Below are 21,204 nucleotides of genomic sequence, written 5' to 3'. Positions count from 1 at the left end.
TATTTTCATCTCGTCCTATTTGGACGACACAGCCCCAGAATATGCAAATCCTGTTCCGCCAGTCCCTGTAAATCAGGCAATTCCTGCTCCTCCAGACACCGGAGTACCTGTCACGGTACCCCCGGTCCAGCCTACATTCCAATTTCCCGCCGCGCCAGTACGAAGAGTATCAGTCGACGATTCCAGTTTAGGGGCCGCAGGGGGAGGTCCTCCTGGTACCCCGCCACCACACCAACGTAGAACGTTGGCCGAGTTACATGAATGTGCGTTACAGCGTACGCCCAAATATAGGTCCGTTGCAGATATCCGACGAGTCCTTACTGAATGCCGCTATGATCCAGTCGCAGGTGATGATAGTACGGTTCTATATTCCATACGTGTCAGACGGGTGCTCGGGTTTTTGGACACCCTACCAGATATGAAAGAAGATCTAGACAGAATATATCGTTTCATCCGTACAGGGGATGATCCACAAAGTATTAGCGAAGCCATGTCTCAAAGAAAAGCTGAAATTCAGCTCATGATATTAAAGTTTCTGATTAATTGTTTAATAAGGGAACAAGATTACCCGACTAAAGATCCGGCCGAAATGAGAATCCTGACAAGGTGGAGTGATAATATAGCCGAGGGTAAGCACAGAACTATTAGTAGTATAGAGAGTATGTACAAGAAAATTCGTAAGGAAATAATAAGGTTACACGACCAACGTAAGGCAGCACAAGTAAGCGAGAAAGAGAATGACTCTCCTACGGAAGAGGTAGAGGACGAGAATCCCAACAGAATAGCGTATGTAGGAAAATCTAGATTTCCAGACCGTCATTCTCGCCTAGAACACAAGTCAGTTTTTCATCATCCAGCACCAGAACAAGGTTCTCTGGAACAAGTATTTCAAGCTACCGATCACATTCTGAAATCGCAAATCGGTTATAGTGAGTTAAGTACTATGCATGAACAAGAACTAGTCCGATCAGCAGTCCGATGGATTACTGATTCTACCACTTTTCCAGACGAAATAGTGGCACAAATGTTTCTGAAATTGCCCCCAGCCGAGCAGCGACTGGTGGGTATGTATATGATCCAGCACCTCATTACATTGTATGAGGGTCAACATTCTGATCCAGGTCCGTTACACGATGTCCTGAACGAGTTACTCCAGTATAGATGGAAAGGTTTAGGTACCGATTTAATTAGTGTCGTTCTAGAACAGCGTCACAAATATAGAACGTTTTTGAACCCGCATTTTGTTCATGTCTCACCCCCAGAGAGTAAACCCTTTTACATAGACAGACAGAATCCGTTACGAGAAGTACACCCAGTTAGGACAACAACTGGTGAAATGCAAAGAGTGTTTGTTTACACCCCGATTACAAAGATGGAACTCTTAGAGATGAAAAAATTAATTCCCTGTCATGATAAAGATCCAGCAGGGTTCCACCGAGAATTAAAAGACATGCTCCGTATGGGAGAATACACGTATCCAGATATTATTAAAATGTTAAAGGTCCTGTTGCCCGCAGGGGTATACGAGAAACTCAAGGAAAAAGATTGGGAGGTGGGAGAGAAAAAGATCGATTGGGCAGTCCTAGAAGCTGAAGATAAGATACGAGTACCAGGTACCGGTCTTGGAGATAAATGTAAAGAATTACCAGAATTGTTAATACAAGTTTTGCCCAGATTATTAGCAACTAGAAAGGAAGACTGGGATGCAATCTCAGCCTGTAAACAGAAATTAGATGAAGATACTAGTGATTTTTATTCTAGATTTGAAAAATGTTTTATTATAAACAGTGGCCTCAAGACAAGTAGCGAGTCATACCCTCATCTTTTTGTTACTAAATTAGTCGAGAATTCAAGTCCACAAGTTAAGAATCGAGTTTTGAAAGTCGAAAGTACGTGGCAAGCAAGTACCCCGTCCCAGATGTTGCAGATGCTCCAGTACCACCAGAATAGAATTAGAGAAGAGCAAGAACACGAGAGAAAACGTATGAAAGACACGAAAATGAAAGTACTAGTTGCACAATCTGTTCCTCAAGACAGTCAGAAGAGGGGTCCGAATCAAGCCAGTCATCCTGCAGCTCCCGTTAAAGGGAACTGCAATTATTGTAAACAGCCAGGTCATTTCATAAACGAGTGTGCAGTTCTGAAACACAATATAGCTACCGGTAAGACTAAAGAAAGACCACGTCCGCCTAGACAAGAACAAGTTTCACAGACTTCTCAGCCACAGAATGCACAACAGACAGTTACAGTACCGCAGCCTATTGCTGCAACACAGCATGTTACACAGCAGATGTACCAGTATGCTCAGTCAGAGTATCCAGAGTATCAACCGTATTCATGAAACAGCCTAGAGAGGGAGGTAGGCTTGCCTCTCATCGAGATTCCTGTAGATCAAGAAGGTCCCTATGTTCATAGTCAAGTACTAGGGAAAGACAGAAAGTTTCTGATTGATACAGGGGCAAGTAGGACCACCATCAGTCACGCCGAAGTTCCAGGGGCTCCGCTCTCAGGCTCTAGAAACGTTTCCCTTGGATTTTCAGGAAAGCCTATTGTAAATGAGATATCTAAGCCAGTTACTCTAGAAGTAGGTCCATTGTCCCGCACTACTGATCTGTTACTTACAAAGTCATGTCCAGAAAATTTGTTAGGTATTAAGACACTGAAAGAATTAGGTGCAGTTATTTGCTGCTCCCCAGAGGGAATACGATTGTTCCTACGTGACTTCAAGGGCCACTATGTATTACGAGATTTTGATCCGAGATTGTCTAATGTTCCGCAGCATCTATGGGCGCAAGGTCCAACTGATGTTGGTTATATGCAAATCACACCCCATCGTGTGACTCTCAAGCCAGGTGTAGTCCTGCCACGAATCAGACAGTACAGATTGCCGCCTGAGGCTGTAGCAGCCTTATCCAAAATTATTGACGAGCTCATGGCTCAAGGAGTAGTTGTAGAAACTGACTCCAATGTATGTAATTCTCCGATTATTCCTGTCATGAAACGTACTGATCCGAATGCACCCCCAGTATATCGATTAGTAATTGACCTTCGAGAACTCAATAAATGTATTATTCCCCAGTACCCAGTTGTCCCAGATATTTCTTCCCTATTGACAGCCATTGATTCCGAAGCATCATTTTTCACAGTCATAGACCTCAAGAACGCGTTTTTTAGTGTCCCCATTCATCCAGACAGCCAGTTTCTTTTCGGATTTTGTTTAAATGGAAGAAGCTATATGTTCACACGCGCTCCTCAAGGTTTCACAGAGAGTCCTAGTATTTACAGTCAAGCACTTAAGAGACAACTAGACAACATTCACATGCCAACTGACACTGCCCTGCTCCAGTATGTCGATGATCTACTGATCACAGCCCGTTCTGAACATGCTTGCGAGCGAGCATCACTTACAGTCTTGTATTTCCTTGCCGAGATGGGGCACAATGTGTCCCCTTCGAAGCTTCAATTCTGTGTACAGCAAGTGATCTACTTAGGCCACTTACTGTCCAAGTGGGGTAGGCAGTTGACACCAGACCGTATCCAGTTAATAGCGAGTCTTCCTCAGCCCAAGACACAGAAGGAGGTACGTGCTTTTATCGGCCTTACTTCTTATTGTAGACAATGGATTCCTCAGTATGCATTTCTAGCTAAGCCACTGATACAGTTAACGACACAGGAGGCAGCCGTATCGACTGTCCTCCCTTGGACATCTGAACATACACTTAGTTTCAATGAGTTAAAGAAAGCTTTATGCCAAGCTCCAGTCCTAGCCACACCGAACTACAGTAAGCCTTTTACACTTTTCGTCACAGAACGCGAAGGTACAGCATTATCTGTTCTCACACAAGATCAAGCAGGACAGTACAAGCCTTGTGCTTATTTTTCGAGCACATTAGATTCTGTAGCCCAGGCTTTGCCTGCGTGCCTCAAGTCAGTTGCAGCCACAGCACTAGCTATCAGACAAAGTGATTCCATAGTATTAGGACATTCCCTGACAGTACAAGTTCCACACTCCGTGGAAGTTCTTTTAAACCGAACACAAACTCAGCACTTGACAATTGCACGTTTAACAGGTTATGAATTGACACTGTTCCAGCCACACATAGAAATCAGACGCTGCAACGTTTTAAATCCTGCTACACTGTTACCGTCAGTTAATTCGAATCCTGCCACACACGACTGTGTGGAAGTAGTTAACATTATGACTAAGCCAAGACAAGATCTGACAGATATTCCATTACCAGATCCCGACCTGACACTTTATGTGGATGGTTCATGTATGAGAACAAGTACAGGAGAACTAGTAGCCGCGTATGCAGTGACTACTGACACTGAAGTAATTGAAACACACCGTATTGACACCCTGTCTGCTCAAGCAGCAGAGCTAGTTGCTCTGACACAAGCCTGCATACACGCCAAGAATCTGAAAGTTAATGTTTACACAGATTCACGTTACGCATTCGGAGTTGTACACGACTTCGGAGTGCTCTGGCAGGAGAGAGGTTTCATGACTTCTCATGGAACCAAGATTCAGCATGGTCTCCTTATTCAGGCTCTGTTAGATGCCATACATTTACCGACATCTATTGCTATCATGAAGTGCAAAGCACATACGAAAGTTACAGACATTATTTCCCAAGGTAATGATCTAGCAGATCGAACAGCCAAGCTTACAGCTCAGACACCAGACATACCAGTTAACAAGACACCGACATCCACTCTAGAACAGACTACTTGTATGACAGTTAAGGACCCTACTCAAGATGTCATAGATATCCAGTTACATGCAACTCCTGATGAAATCAAGAAATGGTCCGAACAAGGAGGGGTCCAGACAGATCAGGGATGGGTAACGAAGGGTAGAGCCACATGGTTTCTCCCCGACTCTATGGTTCAAGTCATTATCAATACCGCACATAGTCCAGCACATTTAGGAGAAAAAGCTATGTTAGACAGTATCCAGAACATTTGGTTCAACAAGCATTTACGAGCTGCAGCCAAGCAGAAAGTCCGTACCTGTATGATATGTTGCCAGTTTAATCCAGGTAAAAGTGTCCCGGTGGAACAAGGTGGATTCCAGCCCCCTGACCACCCTTTTGAAGTCCTCCAGATGGATTATATTCAGATGGAGCGATGTCGAGGTTTCAAGTATGTCCTTGTAGTTGTATGCGCTTTGTCCAGGTGGACAGAGGCATATCCAGTTCCAGATTACACAGCCACGACTACTGCTAAGCAGTTGGTTCGTGAGTTCTTCCCCCGTTATGGACTCCCTAGAGTCGTATATTCTGATAACGGCCAGCCATTCTCATCCGAGTTGATGAAACACGTTTCCCTGTTGCTAGGGTACCAGTGGAAGTTCCATTGTGTACGCCATCCTGAAGCAGCCGGTCTCGTAGAGAGACATAATCAGACTTTGAAAATCCGCATTGCAAAAGTATGTCAAGAGAAAGGTGTAGACTGGTTAGTAGCTCTGCCAGTCGCTTTATTTTATATGCGCATGGTCGCACATTCCAGATCAGGTCTGTCCCCGTACGAGGTCGTATTCGGCCGCCCCCCTAACATGTGGGGTACACCTAGACCCCGAAGTATTACCGATGTTTCAAGTAATATGCTGACAGATTACCTAGCTTCCTTGATGTCTGCCCTCAACTCTTGTCGTTCACAGGTTGCTGCCGCATTTCCAGACAATACCGAGGTGGCACCGCATGAAATCGTTCCCGGATGCATGGTTCTCGTGAGGAACTTTGATCGTTCAAGTCCGCTGGAGCCTCGCTGGAAGGAACCCCGACAGGTCCTCCTGGCCACCCGTACTGCCGTCAAGCTGGAAGGCAGGAAGGGCTGGGTCCACCTGTCACATGTGAAGAAGTTTTATGGATTGAAGCCTGTTTCTAAGAACATTTCCGAGGATTTAAAGGACTGCCAAAGTACTATTCTTAAGGACTGTCCCGCAAAAGACAATGATACTGAACCCCCCCTGTTAGAGAAAACTCCGCAACAGGAGTATAAGCAAAAATTAAGGTCTAGTAAAATAAGTCAGCCAGTTTGATTGTCTAAGTCCTCCCCTAGGTGAAACGGTTAGACCGGTTTCTGACATGTATAAAATAGACCCCCATAGTGAGAGAGTTAGTCAAAACTCAATCCGATGTATCGTTGTTTTTCTAAGTTTCATATTGTTTCTCAGCCTTATGACTACCTGCACGAGTTATGCTTTTTATTTGTATTTTCCAGTTTCTCATGTAAATAAGTCTTCTATTGCTACAGTAGAGCACACGTTTAGTGATCTGCCTCCTCATGAACTCTCTTATAGTCTCGCTATGCGTAATAATTCCTTTATCCGCATGTTACATTATTCACACCAGACCAGCAATGCCACTAATTGTTGGGTGTGTGGTCGACTCCCCCCTTTCCAGACACCGAAGGGAGTTCTGCCACTCTTTCCTTATCCATTTTCACATAATGGTTCGTGTGGAGCATGGTCCACGTTAACGTCATCCTCAACAGATATGTCTTTCCTTAACAGTACATGTTTTCCAGACAAGCAAGGTCTTCCCCACAGAACAGGGTTAGATCTAGAAAATGAAGTTTATAACTTAGGTAATTATTCTTCGAATTTTATGGTCCTGAATGTTCAGTCTGATCCTACTCCAGACTTACCTGCTATTTCAGTACTACCAGTTAAAGGCGAATTATGTGTCAGAAATAATGGTTCCGTACATGTAGGCCATAGTGATTGTACTACTATTGTCAAGTATAGTGACAGTAGGAAATCTATTTTCAAAGCTTCACGTCATTCTTATTTTATTTGTGGTCAGACCGCATATGTTCGTCTGCCCCTCGATTGGGAGGGAACCTGTTACATTGCCTTCCTACTGCCACCTGTTTTCCTAGCCCCATCTGATTACCACAGAAACACACATCTAGTACACATTAGACATAGAAGGGAGATCGAGTCCCCAATTGTCGATTATACTGAAACTGCTCTAGAACAGTATACAGATTTCAATAAAGGTTTCTTCTTCTTTATAGGACCTGTCCAGAATAGTAAGCTAATCCGTAGGTTAACAAGAACCCTTGAAGCCGTAGTGAATGAGACTGCCTCTGCCCTAGGTAACTTAACCGAAGAACAATCTGCTATGAGATTTGTCGTGCTCCAGAATCGTCTCGTCCTTGACGTCATACTGGCCGATAGGGGCGGGGCATGTAGAGTCATCGGATCTAGTTGCTGCATTTTCATTCCTAATAACGCGCCGTCTGTTTATTCAGCTATAACCAGACTCCATAAAATTGCCCATATGTTACATCAAGATCCAGGCACCTGGACATGGTTCGGTTGGTTCTGGAATATAATTTCCGCCTGGGGATGGAAAGTCTTGTCCTTTCTAGGTATTGCAGTAGCGATCATATTCAGTTGCTGCCTCTGTATACAATGTGGCCCTGCGATTTGTGGCATTTGTGCTACCTCTTGTATTCCTAGTCCCAAGTCCCGTTCTAGATCCCGTTCCAAGACAATTCGAGACGAACAAATGATACTGTATGAAATGATAGATGGTATCATGAATATTGATGTTTCCTGATGGAAACGTAGTGACAAGGAGGGAATGTGGAAAAGTAAATTTTGCCATGTTCTGTGTCCCTACGTGTCCTCCATCTTATGTTATGTGTGCATGATTAATATGCATATGTATTCCCCATGTTTGATTAAAGACGCAATTATAGTTGTGTCCATCTCTAATATGCCAGTTTCCAGTTCTCGTGAATACTACGAATATCAGGCCTATGTGAAGCTACGTTGCCATGTTTCCCAGTGTGCACGTTATTTCATTGTAAAGTCCCCGTTTCTAGGCCTCAAAGGGGCCTGGACACCAGATTCAGCTTCTGTCTCCTGAGCCCTCGCTGAGGAGTGATACAGCCCCCACCTGTATTTCTGACCCTTCACTTACTTCCTGCCTCACAGTGCCCGGTTCAGCCTGGCTCTGCCTCTGAGTCTGCCAAGAGTATGTTATGATTCTAGTTATCAGTCCAGCCCTCCTTCTCTGCATTCCTAAGCTACTGAATCGCATCACTAGTTTCCGTCATTGTCTAGCCTTTACGTCTCCATGTAAGAGAAATACTGTATTTATGGTCATTTAATATTCTTCATCACGCACTACATGTAGAATAATGCATGCTCCAGTCTTAGAGTCTGTTAGCCTTTACCCCGATAACTTTTGGATTCTATCAACATGTTCTCTAAACACCAGATACTAGATATGCCTTAGGTACATGTCGCCCTGACTCTCCAGACTTCAGTCTCTGCTCCTAGCACAGAGTTCATAGCCCCCAGCTTCTCCTAGTAACACGTCATTGCTAGTTTGCGCGCACCATTAGGTTAGAGGTCCCGGCTCCTTAGGTAGCCCCCTCCATGTTTCCGCCCCATTTATGACATATTCTGTTACGTTTACATCACATGTCTATGTATACGCCTCTTGTTACACCTACTTTCACCCTTATCTTTCGCGACTGCTATCGACCACACCCACTGCTCCGCCTATTGTATTCACTGTAATGCAACTGTTTTAGTATATATGCTTGTGTATTGTTATTAAATGTTAGCGCGCTCATCCCAGATCCAGCCCCGGCAGCGCTGTCGGGCCCTGCCATCCTATTCCTGTGCAGGTTGTCCTGTTCCTGTCCTTTATGCTGTATTAAACCTGCAAACTCCTACTACCTCGAATCTTGACTCTTATTTATTGAGCTATCTGTTATTGCTATGTCCAGTAAAACCTAGATCCGGTATTATTTATTTATATACCACAACACGGACAGCAGCAGGTTCCAGTTTAGGCTTGTGTTTCATGGATTGATGTTCTAAAGCACAGATGTAATTTAAAGATGCTCCAGAGTCCAAGACAAATTTAGCTGGGTGGTCGCCTATCAGGATGTCGAGCTTTGGATATCGCTTCAGACGATCTGGGTCAGCAACCATGCATATGTACTCATCACGTTCCGGAGTAGTTACCATGCATATGTATTCATCACTGTCTTGTGACGTGAGGGTGCGCGATGGTGACTCACTGGATGTGTCTCTGCGTGACCGATAGGAGTCCGTCACATGGCGTCTGGAGCGATGGCTACTTCCGGAACGACCTCTTGACTGATGTGAGTATGCTGACTGGACGCTGGAGTCGGACGAGCTGGAGGACCTGCGTCCCTTGTCTTTTATGGCTCGGGCGTGATGACGTGACTCATGCCCCTTGGTTGATGATCGGTGACTAGGTTGCTTGGCTTGGCATGCGACCTCGAAGTGATTGTCTCTTCCACAGCGGTGGCATCGTTGCCCGATGGCTGGGCACTGTCCTGAGTGTGGGTAGTCCTGACCGCACCTAAAACAGGTGGGCGACGCTTTTGAGGGTCTCGTGTGTCGCGAGCTTCGACGTGATGGCTGAGACCTGTAGGACTTGGAGGTGGGCTTGACGGGCTTGGAGGACCGGTGTGCTTGAATGCGCAAAGCATGGTCTTTGTGATCCGACGATTTCTGTGTCCCCATTCGCTTCGCGTAGTCCTCCGCCTGGTCATTGATTCTTGTCAGTTCCTCGATTTCCTCTAATGTGTATGGTTTTTTTAGGAGCCTTCGGCGCAGGGCTTCAGACGAGCAGCCGTCGATGATGCGGAGCCTCAGGGCATCTTCCGTTTTAAAGTTATCAAAGTCGCAGTATCGTGCGAGTCTCCGTATGCGCATGATGAAGTCACTCATACATTCATCTTTCTCCTGCGTGGCGAGGTTGAACGTGTGACGCTCATAATCCACATTGCGTTTGTGGAGAAAGCGTCTGTCAAGTGCAGCTTTGGTTTCATCATAGGTAGCTGTTGCAGCATTGGGCAGCTCTTTGATGATTTGCGCAATGTCCGGACCAATCAGATTCCTCAGAGCCACAAGTTTTTGCTTGTTGTCTTGTACTAGGGATCCGACCATGTAGTCCTCAAAGTCTTCACTCCATGTTTTCCACGATGGGCCCATGCTGTTACCTGGCGTCAGTGGTAAAGGCTGAGGTTGGCGCATGAAGGAGGCTCCCACCGGGTTGTTCGCCATTGCAGGTGCAGTGGGAGCAGGGCCTCTGGTGCTGGGAGCTGGGCTTCCTGTGCTGGGAGCAGGGCTTCCTGAGCTCGCTGTGCTTGATGCACTTGATGCTGTGGTGGCAGTGCCCGATGAGCTGTCAGGGCCCGGATTGGACATCTGCGCTTAACTGGCTGTAAAAGCGTTTGTCCGGTGCTTATTAGTTGCACGCAGTGTTTATGTGTTATTATTAGTCTCTTTATTGAGCAATTTCGCTTCTCAGTTGCCTCTGTGGACCGGTAATGTCTTTGTAAGCAAAGGCGCCTGACCTTAAGATGGCCGCCAGAGAGAGAATGTGGGTCTGTTGAAGGGCGGCGCCTGACTCCAAAATGGCCGCCACGCGGGACAGTAGGCCTCGTGTCTCTGTCCCTGGACCCGGCAGACAGCACGCGTGAGGGGAGCGATCGGGCTTGAACTCACCGTCGCTCCTCACGCTGTGTCCCGTTCTGGCTCTTCTTTCTTCACTCGCGCCTGGGATCGGGTGCCGCTCTCCAGCGCTACACACTCGGCTGCTCACTTCTGGCACGTGGGGTCGCGCTCTGGCATACGCGCCTACCTCCTAGTGCGGCAGTCGGGTGCCTGGGGTGTTTTCCGAGTACCCGCGCTCTGGTTTCTTCGCGCCTCTCCTCCCAGGGCAGTATCGGCGAGCGCTTCTCACCGGCTGCAGTCGGGTGTTTTCTGGGCTTCGGCGGATTTTCTTTCCGCTGCAGGGTTCGGTGGTCGGCCACGTTGGGTGGCTGAGCGGGGCTGCTTGTGGGGTTTAGAAACATCCCACCCTCGTCGCCATTGTCGCAGCGCTGGCGCTCATCGCAAATAACACACCGAGGCAGAGGTAAGGAATGCACGTCTTACTTTATTCCCTGCCAGCCTCACACTGGCTTACAGACTAAACTCCTCCCTGTGACTCACTTCCTTTTCCTGCTGCCTGTCCTGTCTCATACAGGAGGTCAGGCAGGGCGACACTACAGCGGGGGCCAGTTTTGTTACCGGGGCCGGTTTTGCAGCGGTGCAGTAATATCGGCCCTGGTAACAAATGCAGCAAGCTTATGTTTCCAACTCCGAGGGCCAGGCAGTGCTTTCCAAGAGGCTGGTGCGAGAAAATTGCCAGGGCTGCTTTGGGTTCCCAGTCCGGCCCTGTAGGTAATGACGAAAGAGTCAATTGCAGAATTTATTGACATCATTATACATTGTCAATATAGGTGTATATGGATTGGGCAAAATTGAAGTGCTTATCTATATAGTGCTATCTTGTGTTTTGTCTCTCTGATCATCTATTATGCTTTGGAATGACAAATGCACAATCCGTGTTTTTCATTTTTTTTTAGTTCGAGTCTAGGCAGTGCACATGTGCTGTCTGGAAGACCTGCTGTAGTCAAAAAGGATTTAGCTCCTGCCTTGTCATTGGTTCACCGCAGTGTCTCTCTTTTTTGCTTCTTCCTAAATGATTAACACCGCAATACCTCATTTCTGTTTTTGAAAGAGGATTACTCGTCAACTACAGTTACCTTCCGCATGAACTCTAAATCTCATTTTTGGGAGTACTCTTTTTCCTGTTCCCGGCGCACCATGACTTCAGCTGCAGCCGCTTTGCTTCACGCCAGTCACAGTCAGTGATATTGGATTATTTTTTAGAAACCTATCTGAAGCCAAAGTAGCGCACAACAATAAATCTATACTGACTATTACGAATTGCCTTTGCAAGCTGCAAGAAGTTACTGCAGAGGCGGTAGAAAGCAAAAAGAGCTGCGCTACAGGATTGTGATTTCTTTTCTATAAAGCAGATGCAAAACCACATCTACTGACTAAATTCTACTTTTCTCGCTTCAGTGATTGGCTGTATTTTGTGAGATGCTACGGAGCTGTGCTGCTCAGCCCTCTTTCAGAAAGTAACCATTCTGGTAACTTCTTTATAAATAATTTTACGCTGTTCCTCACATCACTATTTGTGTACTTAACAATGACTGCAATGATTATATTATATTGTAGGCCCTGTGTGTCAGCAATCGATAGTCAACAACCAGCTGCTGTCTCGATATCTTCAGACATGCTGCAGTGTTATAGCACCATCTAGTGGACAAAAAAAAAAACAGCCTCCCTTTGCATCCCAGTGAAAAATAATCTGAACGAGTCAAATGAGAAGAATGCAGTTTCTGTGCTTCGTGCTGTGAAGAACTCCCACGCCTATCTTTATGCATTAATTAATTTAGATGTTTAATATTGTGCAAAACGAAGTTTTAGCCACTCCTGAGCCCCAACCTTCTTTAGATAATGACCACTTACACAAATACTAAGCCAGTTTAAGAATTTGTGAAATACGTCTTGGCGAATTAAGCGTGCTCGCATCAGGGTGCTCAGATATGGTCTCGGTGTGAATGGCTTATTGACAGTGATATTGAAAGCACCACAAGGCTTCAACTCACCTTAGGGCCCCACACACGCACTCACCAAACGGCAAGGATAAAAGATCTCCGCCAAAGAGCCCCCACTGAGGGTGTCCTTCGGGTACTGCACCTCCGACCCAACGAGGAGCATGCCCAATGATGAAGCATGACACCTAGCGGGCTGGGTGTGTGAGGGCAATCTATCCGAAAGGAGGAATTCCCCATCCTCCTCTTTGGACATACCACTCTGTAGGTGTTCTCCTTCTAGTCACTTTAAGAAACCCTTTAAGAACTGCATACCAATTCTTGGGGGGGCAAGATGGCTGCTGAGCTGTTGTAGAGGTAGTCGCACCTACTCCCTCTCCTGACCCAAGAATGCTGCCGGCGGGCTAAATGGATATGCTGCTTCTTCAAGGGCTAGCCAGGAACCAGGAAGGACTATACTCTGACGCTGATCCACGAGCAGCGAAGACAGTATTGAAATCCGTTTCAACAGCATTAGTGATACTTGGTAGGCACTGGCGGAGATTTTACACCGGTCTCCAAAACTTACTGAAGATGGCACATCGCTCTGGGGCAATACCGAAGATGTCGAGCTCAAGCACAAGTAAACGATCAACCCCCCAACCTCCAACAAACAATACTGCCTCAAGAGCGCAGTTAACTAAGAAAGCGGACAAGGCTGATATAGCCGGCAAAGAGAAGGAGAAGAAAGCGGAGTCAAAAGCGGCGAATCCCATAAAGACGCCCGGGAGCAGAGCACAGCAGCAGCGGGGATCACAGCAGAGCGGCGGCACACAATCAAAAGAGGCCAGGGGCTCACAGCAATCAAACCCCTCTGCAGCAAAAGATCTTAGGCAGCCTACCATGTCCGAAGCATTTGCGGGCAAAGCAGCAACAGGGGCAACAGCGGCATTCTCCAAGAGCCTGTCCGTCACGGCAAACGCTGGTGTAGCGCCCGCCGACCTCGAGGACGCAAGCGCTGAGGTTGCCAAGCAACAGGAGCTCCCGGAGCACACGCCTCCCGCGGAAGCGGCTCCCGAAGGTAGAGGCATGGAGACAACAACGGCGGTGAGCAGGGGAGAAATAGAGGCAACTCCGGAGGGCTTGGGAGACATGGAGAAGTACAAAAACTCCCAAATGATGGATGCCCTCTTACAGGTCGAAGAAGGACTCCCCACCGAGGGTAAGCAGAGGCAGCTACAAGACGCAACCTGGGGCAGCCTGAAAAGTCTAGCAAGCCAAGACTCACAGCAGGAGCGAGGGGAAGTCAAGGGTGGGAGAGGCCGCTCCCCAGAGGGGGATCAGTTTTACTTATTAAATGAAGGCTCTGATTCCTCCCTACTGAGCATGCGGGGAGAGGGTAGTACTACAGAGTTATCAACAGACTCAGAGGAAATCCACACTAGCGCTTCCAAGAGCAAAGGTACGCAAAAGAAAAGAAGATCAGTAACAAGGCGGGACAGGGACGGCTCATCATCTAGTGCTAATAAGAAACTACTGTGGGACTACAGTGGTACCTCTAGAGTCTACCAAGAAAACCATCTAGAAGAGGGGGCCGCAAGCAAGGAGAGCTCAACGCCGCACGTAACATTAGATGCAATGTTTAACATGAAGAAGCAGATGCATGCAGAGGCTGGGACAGAGAGCCGGAGAGCCAGACAAGACACGAAGAAAATCCAAGCAAGCATTAGGAAGATGAATACAAAATATGAAGAAGTAGAAGAGAGAGTGGTTCAAGTAGAGGAAAGGACTGGCAGGCTTGAGGACGAGTTCACAGACTAGTAGACAGATAAAATGGAGCAGGGGAAGCTTGTTAAAGATTTACAATGGAAGCTAGAAGATTTTGAGAATCGTCAGAGATGCAATAATGTGAGACTTCTTGGACTGAAGGAGGGGGTGGAAGGGCAGGACGCAAGAGGGTATGTGGTCAAGCTGTTGAAAGGCGCATTCCCAGAGGCACAGTGGCAATGGGAAACTGAGGTTCAGAGAGCCCACAGATTTCCACTTACGCAGAAAAAGAGAAGAGGTGATAATCAGGATACCTTGCCGAGGGCTATGTTAGTCTTTCTAGGAAACTTTCTTGCGAGGCAAGAAATAATGGAAAAGGCCAGGCCTGATACTAGGAAAACATATGATGGATCTACTTTTTTCGCAAGACCAGACTTCTGTCATGTGACAGTTGAAAGGAGGTGGAAACTTAGGCAATTGATCACTCCTTTTCAGCAACAGGGCTCTGAGGCGTATTTAATGTTTCCTGCGAAACTAAAAGTCATCACTGGGGGTCAAACCAGAATGTTCTTTTCAGAAATTAAGTCAGGCGAATACCTAGCGGAAATCACGGAGAATCGTAGGGGTAGAAATAACAGAGGCACCGAGCTAGCCAAGGTAACATAGTAACATAGGAACATACTCGGGGCAGATCTATGATTTATGGCTAGACCCTTGAAGAAGATTGTTTCTGCAAACATGAGGAGATGGGAAAGGAGGGGGAGGCGACACTACAACAGAGAGCAGTCACATATGGGTCATGCATGACCTATTTGCCTGTAGCAGGGGGGGTGGGGTAGGCAGGGGGAGGGGGGAGGGGGGTGCACGAGGGGACGGTGATGGATGGTGGGTAACTACAGCACAAAAGAGGAAGACACATGGATATATGTTGGTACTAGTCGTACTAGTCGTACTAGGAGGAGGGCGAAAGGATCGGTTATCATATAAGGGAAATAACATTGAGTACAGATGGCGTTAAAGATCGCCTCTATTAATATCTGTGGGCTAAACGAGGGAGGGAAAAGACAGAAGGTAGCGGCAATGTTAAGGCTCCTGAAATTAGACGTGATATGCCTCCAGGAGACACACATTGAGGGTAAGAGTAAATACCTCCTGGAACAACTTGGGTTTGAGGTCCTTGCACATACACAGCAGGATTCTAAGACAAGGGGGGTGGCCATAATAGCTAAAAGGGGAGTAATGAAGGTGAAGAAGAGGAAGGAGGATCAGGGGGGAGATGGGTCCTGATCGAAGGAGAAACAGGCGCTGGCTGCTACACAATTGCTTCTGTATATGGTTCGAACGAGGATGAACCTGAAGTGTTTGATTTCCTTGATATGGAATTAGCTCTCTGGCCAGAACCTGTGATCTGTTGCGGGGATTTCAATGTAAATGGACTGACAGGGTTGGGTATGACGAGCGGGGGGGTTCAGGGGGATCGCAAAAAGAAATCACGCAGGGCCATTTGTAATCTAGCACATCAAAATGCACTTGTGGATGTCTGGACAATTAACAACCCGCCAGGGACAGGTAGCACCTTTTATTCAGCGCCACATAGGATGATCGCTAGATTAGACTATTTCTTTATTTCCAGCTCCCTGGTCGCTGGTACTCAGATTGAAAGGCTACCCCGCGTATTTTCAGATCATAACCCTCTTGTACTAACTATCCCCCAGACTACTAGGGGAAATCAAAAAGAGTATAACTGGACGGTTGAGAGAGGGTTATTAACCCCTTCCATGTCGGTGACGAACCCCAGCCGTCACGCTCCGCGGCGCTCGTGTGCGGATGACGGCTGGGTTTCGTCACGGCCCCGCCCTGTTCGTTTGTTTACCGCACAGCGGCGGAAACGGGCCAGCATGGAAGGGGTTAAGGGAAGAAGATTATGTTAATAAGATGAGGGTTTGGATCAGGCAGTTTTGGGAAATTAATAGAGGAACGGCAGCAGCGGGGATGGTCTGGGATGCCTTCAAAGCCGGGGTGCGGGGAGAAACATTAAGCTTTACACTCCATAGGGGTAAAAATGAGAAACTAGCATTAATCAGAAGGCTTAGTGATCTGACAGAGTTGGAAGATCAACTTATTTGTGCCATTATTAGTCAAGAGCCCTTGGAGGAGATCTTATTGAGGATAGAGCTAAAGAAATCAGAGGCTAGCGAGAGTATTGCAAGGAAAGCTGCAGGTAATTATTTAGCCAAAAAGGAAAAATGCTACGAATTCAACGAGAGAGTAGGCCATCTTCTAGCAGTTCGAACCAGACAAAACATGGCAGCTGGCGAAATAAAAGAAATTAACGATGGTAGGGGAAGGGTTGTAAATAAGGTAGAGGAGGTACGAGAGGTTTTTAGGGAATTTTATGCAACCTTGTATGATTGTGACCTTAGTAATAGAGATCTTGAAACAGAGGAATACTTGGCAGGCATTCCACATGTAAAGCTAAAAGATGAAGGAAAGGAGGCATTAGAGAGGCCGTTGACAATGCAGGAAGTTCAAAATGCAGTAAATAACCTCCCCTCAGGGAAAGCAACAGGCCCTGACCAAATCCCAGCTGAATTTTATAAAACCTTCTGGGATAACCTGGGGATAGATATGCTGGAGATATTAAGACAAGCACAGTTGGGGGAAACTATCCCGCAGACCTGGGCGGGGGCAGATATCATTGTAATCCAGAAAAAGAACAAGCCGCCTAAGGAGCTGGGGTCTTACAGACCGATAACGCTCATGAACGCGGACGCAAAAATCTACTCTAAAGCGTTGGCACAGAGGTTAAGTAAGATAATTGAGAGCCTAGTGAATACTGCACAGCACGGATTTATTCCAGGGAAAGGGACCACGCAGCACACAAGACAAATGGTTACCATCTTGGATGCCTCAGGAGCTGCAGGAGACCCTGTCGCGGCTGTATTCTTGGATGCAGAGAAGGCCTTTGACAGGGTCTCCTGGGGCTATCTGTGGAAAGTGTTGGAATGGTTTGGTTTTGGTGCAGGTTTTATCAAGGCTATTCAGGCTCTATATGCGGAACCAACGGCAAGAGTTAGGATTAATAAAGGATATACCTCTGCAGTGCGGATAAGGCGTGGTACACGGCAGGGCTGCCCGGCCTCGCTGCTTCTCTTTGCGTTATATCTAGACCCCTTGCTGCGAAGGCTGCAGGAAAATAACAATATCCTTCCTGTCAAACTCCACGGGCAGGAGCATAAGATATTCGCGTACGCAGACGATGTAGCGATCATTACACCGAACCCAGGAAGAGCAATAATAGAAATAGAGCAGGAAGCAGTGAACTTTGGTAGAGTGTCAGGCTATTCAATAAACAAAGGGAAGACACAGATTGTACAGAACAATTTTGTAACATATCAGGACACAAGAGTGGCCGCAGAAGCGGTATATTTAGGAATAAAAGTCACAGCTGACCTAGACAGATTGGTAGAGTTGAATATGGGTCCCCTGCTGGCAAAAGTGAAAGAAAACACCGAAAGGATTCATAATTTACATCTGACCTTGATGGGCCGTATTAACGTAATAAAGATGGTAACAGCCGCGGCCCGTGGAGGGAGTTACGGTGGGGCAGAGAGGCGGGGAGGGGGAGGGGCAGGGTGGAGGGTTCTAAAAACCGGCATATGGATAATTGCAGGTAAGTACACAATTTAATTAATAAAACAAAATTCGTAGCGCACACAGCATCGCATTTTGCCATGCTGCGCGCGCTACGAATTTCATTTTATTAATTAAATTGTGTACTTACCTGCAATTATCCATATGCCGGTTTTTAGAAGCCTCCACCCTGCCCCTCCCCCTCCCCGCCTCCCTGCCCCACCGTAACTCCCTCCACGGGCCGGGGCTGGATGGTAACCGTTCCGAAGTGTCTGTATCTTTTCAGAGCTATCCCATTATATTTTGACCATACATAGTTTAATAAACTAGAAGGGATATTAAACAGGCATATATGGGCACAGGGGAAGACAAGGAGAGCCTATCGGTATCTCACCTTATCTAGAGAGAAGGGGGTTTGGGGGGCACCAGATTTCAGGCTTTATTATTGGGCAGCTGCCTTGCAGTATTTTCAGGGGCTGATAGGGGGTGGTGGTCTAGGGCAAACTGAGGGTAGGTTGGGATTCACTAATGTATATACTGCACTATTGGGTGAGGGGGCGGAGAATGGATTTCTAAATACAATTCACTTCAGTTACTTTAAACATACACGTTTTAAGACATTAAGGGCGGCTTATATGATCTGGAAAGTGATCTAAAAAAAACTGGGGCTAGGGAGGTATAATAACTATACACGGCTCTACACGAATAGTTCATTACCGGGAGCCATTTGTAGGGATACAATCATGAGGGACTGGAATAACAAGGGGATTTTAAAGGTTGGTAATCTCCTGGATAATCAGGGGGGTATACTACAGTTTGGGGAGCTGCAAGCTAAATTTGGGCTAGAAGGCCGCAGCTTCTATTTACAAATAAGAAGCTTTCTTCTGCAAAAGCAGGGTGGCCCATTAGGTCTTGGTCAGAGTAAAGTAATGGAGTATATAGAACGTTCCACCCTGTGCACAATTAGGCAGCTCTATGCAGAACTCAGTGCAATTAAAGGTGATGACAGGGAGAAATATGCCCTGAAATGGATAGGAAAATTGGGAATCGACTCAGAAGGTTTTCAGGCATCTATCGATCTGGGTCGAACTGTGCTCTGTTCAGCCACATTACAATCTCAACATTATAAGACTATTTACTCACTGTATCATACCCCGGCTAGAATTGCACAATGGGGCGGCACGTCCGGAATAATATGCCCTCGCTTCAATTCTAATGATGCAGATATTGTACATATGTTTGCACAATGCCCACAGCTGTACACCTTAAAAAACGCAATTGAGGAATTTTTGGAAATTTCATTAAAGATTAAGATAAAGCTTACAGATGAACTAATAATCTTGGGGGTGGGGGAAGGTGTAGAGGGATTGCCAGTGGAATTCTTGTTTGTCTCTGTGGCAGTTTATCGTATTTGCTTAGCAAGGACTTGGCTGGATAAGGTTCCCCCCTCGTTCCAAACATGGATTGCAAGCCTTCTCGCTATGTATAACCTGGAAAAAGCAATATATGAGAGGAAGGGGCGAAGAGCTAAGATATTAGGGCGGAAGATATGGCAACCTATAACCAGCTGGAAAAATGGTAGGGCTGGTGAAGGGTAGGCGAAGGTTGCCTTGGCGATTGTTATATAAGGTATAAAAGCTCCTCGTGTCCCAGCTTAGTTTCTTTTCTTGGTTTATTTGTATTCCTTATGTCATTTTTGTTTGCTCTATTAGCCCTATTATAGGTATATAGTGCAATTGTGTGACTCTGTAGAATTAATGATGTGTGCTGTAACATGAATTGTATTTGTGCAGAAAATTATAAATACTTAATAATAAAAAAAAAAGGAACTGCATACCAATTCTTGTTGTTCTCAGATCTATTGCATTGCATATGCTAGTTTCTTTTGTATTTATTTGGTGATGTATTGATTATACCTCCTCCAGTGAAAAAAAAGCTAAAAAGAAAAACAAAATGTATACTCATCTCCATATTGTTTATGCAGAACATTAGGACCCATGGCCAGAATGTGGGACTTTGAGGTGATAGCTTTATTGTTTATATGATTTCTGTCAAGTTTGGGACACTTTTTTTTTCTTCACCTGAGCATGACTGAGAGTGTGCTTGCAGTGTTAGTGGCATCACGTGAACCAGCTTCAGAGGGCACCGCCTGTGACATCACATATAGAATGACCAGGCTTTCGAGTGGGCTTCTCTATAAGTGAGTCAGAAAGAGAGTGAGTTAGTGTGGAGGAGCTGGAGGAAGAAGGGGTACAGAAGAAGAGGTACAGGGCTATCTGCCCTGCCAGGTGTTCCTAGGCTTCTTTAAGGTTCGGTGGGCCCCTGGCCTCTCACCAGATCTGCAGAGTCTCTTGCCTCCACTCCCCCAGCAGAGGGCCATGGGGCATAATTAGAGTTCTCCTCTTGCCCGGTGGGGATCGCTATGCCTTCAGTGAATCTGCTGGTGAGGAGGACACACTGAGGACACTGATGAATGCTGGGCAGGTGTCATTTTTTCACCCAATTGAAATTCACTCTTCGTTTTACTAAAACAAACTCCCGATGTATGAGTTTATTTCAATAAAACAGTGGGCTTGATACATACCCAGTATTCTCCCTAAATATCAGGGCTACTGGTTACTTTCCTTGCAGAGAAGTGGCAAGGCTTGCTTACTTCCTTTTCAGAAACAAGCATTTGCAATGCAATAGGTCTCGCAGTTGTTAGAGTTTGAGCCATTGGCATTGTAAATGGCACTACCTTTTATTTATGTGTTGGTTTTTAAAACGTAAATAAAAGGCATGCCTTTTATTTAACGTTTTAAAAACCAACACATGAATAAAAGACATTGCCATTTACAATGCCAATGGCAGTTTCCCTATTTCAGAGAGCAAATGCAGGGACAGAGGTCTGCTGTCTCTTACATTTACTTTTTGGGACAAAAATTCAGTTTTTTGATAGCCGCACCACAATAAGCTAAAATCAGGTCAAGGGGCCCGATTCACAGAACTAACTTAAGACAAAATCCTAAACTTACTACTTTTGGTATTCACAGAAGTTAGGATTCTGTCTTAAGTTTGTCTTAAGACAGACTTAAGACAGACTTAAGACAAAATCCTCACTTAAGTCTGTCTTAAGTCTGTCTTAAATCTGTCTTAAGACAAAATCCTAACGTCTGTGAATACCAAAAGTAGTAAGTTTAGTATTTTGTCTTAAGTTAGTTCTGTGAATCGGGCCCTACGTGCTCTTCAATATTTACTCCCTAGGACACTATACATTGGTTGAAAAACGTACATTATGACTCACAGAAATGTAATTAGATTGTACAACAATTAAATGTTAGCGAGGACAAATATTGACAAACCTGATATTAGTTACAAAAATTATTTTTA

The 21,204-nt window shown here is 45.9% G+C and overlaps 1 protein-coding gene across 1 annotated transcript in view; it reads right to left on the bottom strand.

The window, feature by feature from the left end:
- Positions 1-21,204, bottom strand: part of CACNA2D2 (calcium voltage-gated channel auxiliary subunit alpha2delta 2) — a 1,696,410-nt gene that overhangs the window by 168,279 nt on the left and 1,506,927 nt on the right. The window lies entirely within an intron of this gene.

The sequence above is a fragment of the Lissotriton helveticus genome, chromosome 9 (assembly GCF_964261635.1).
Source record: "Lissotriton helveticus chromosome 9, aLisHel1.1, whole genome shotgun sequence".
Taxonomy (NCBI): Eukaryota; Metazoa; Chordata; class Amphibia; order Caudata; family Salamandridae; genus Lissotriton; species Lissotriton helveticus.
Note: the sequence above shows the minus strand (reverse complement) of the source record. Positions and strands in the feature narration are given on the sequence as shown.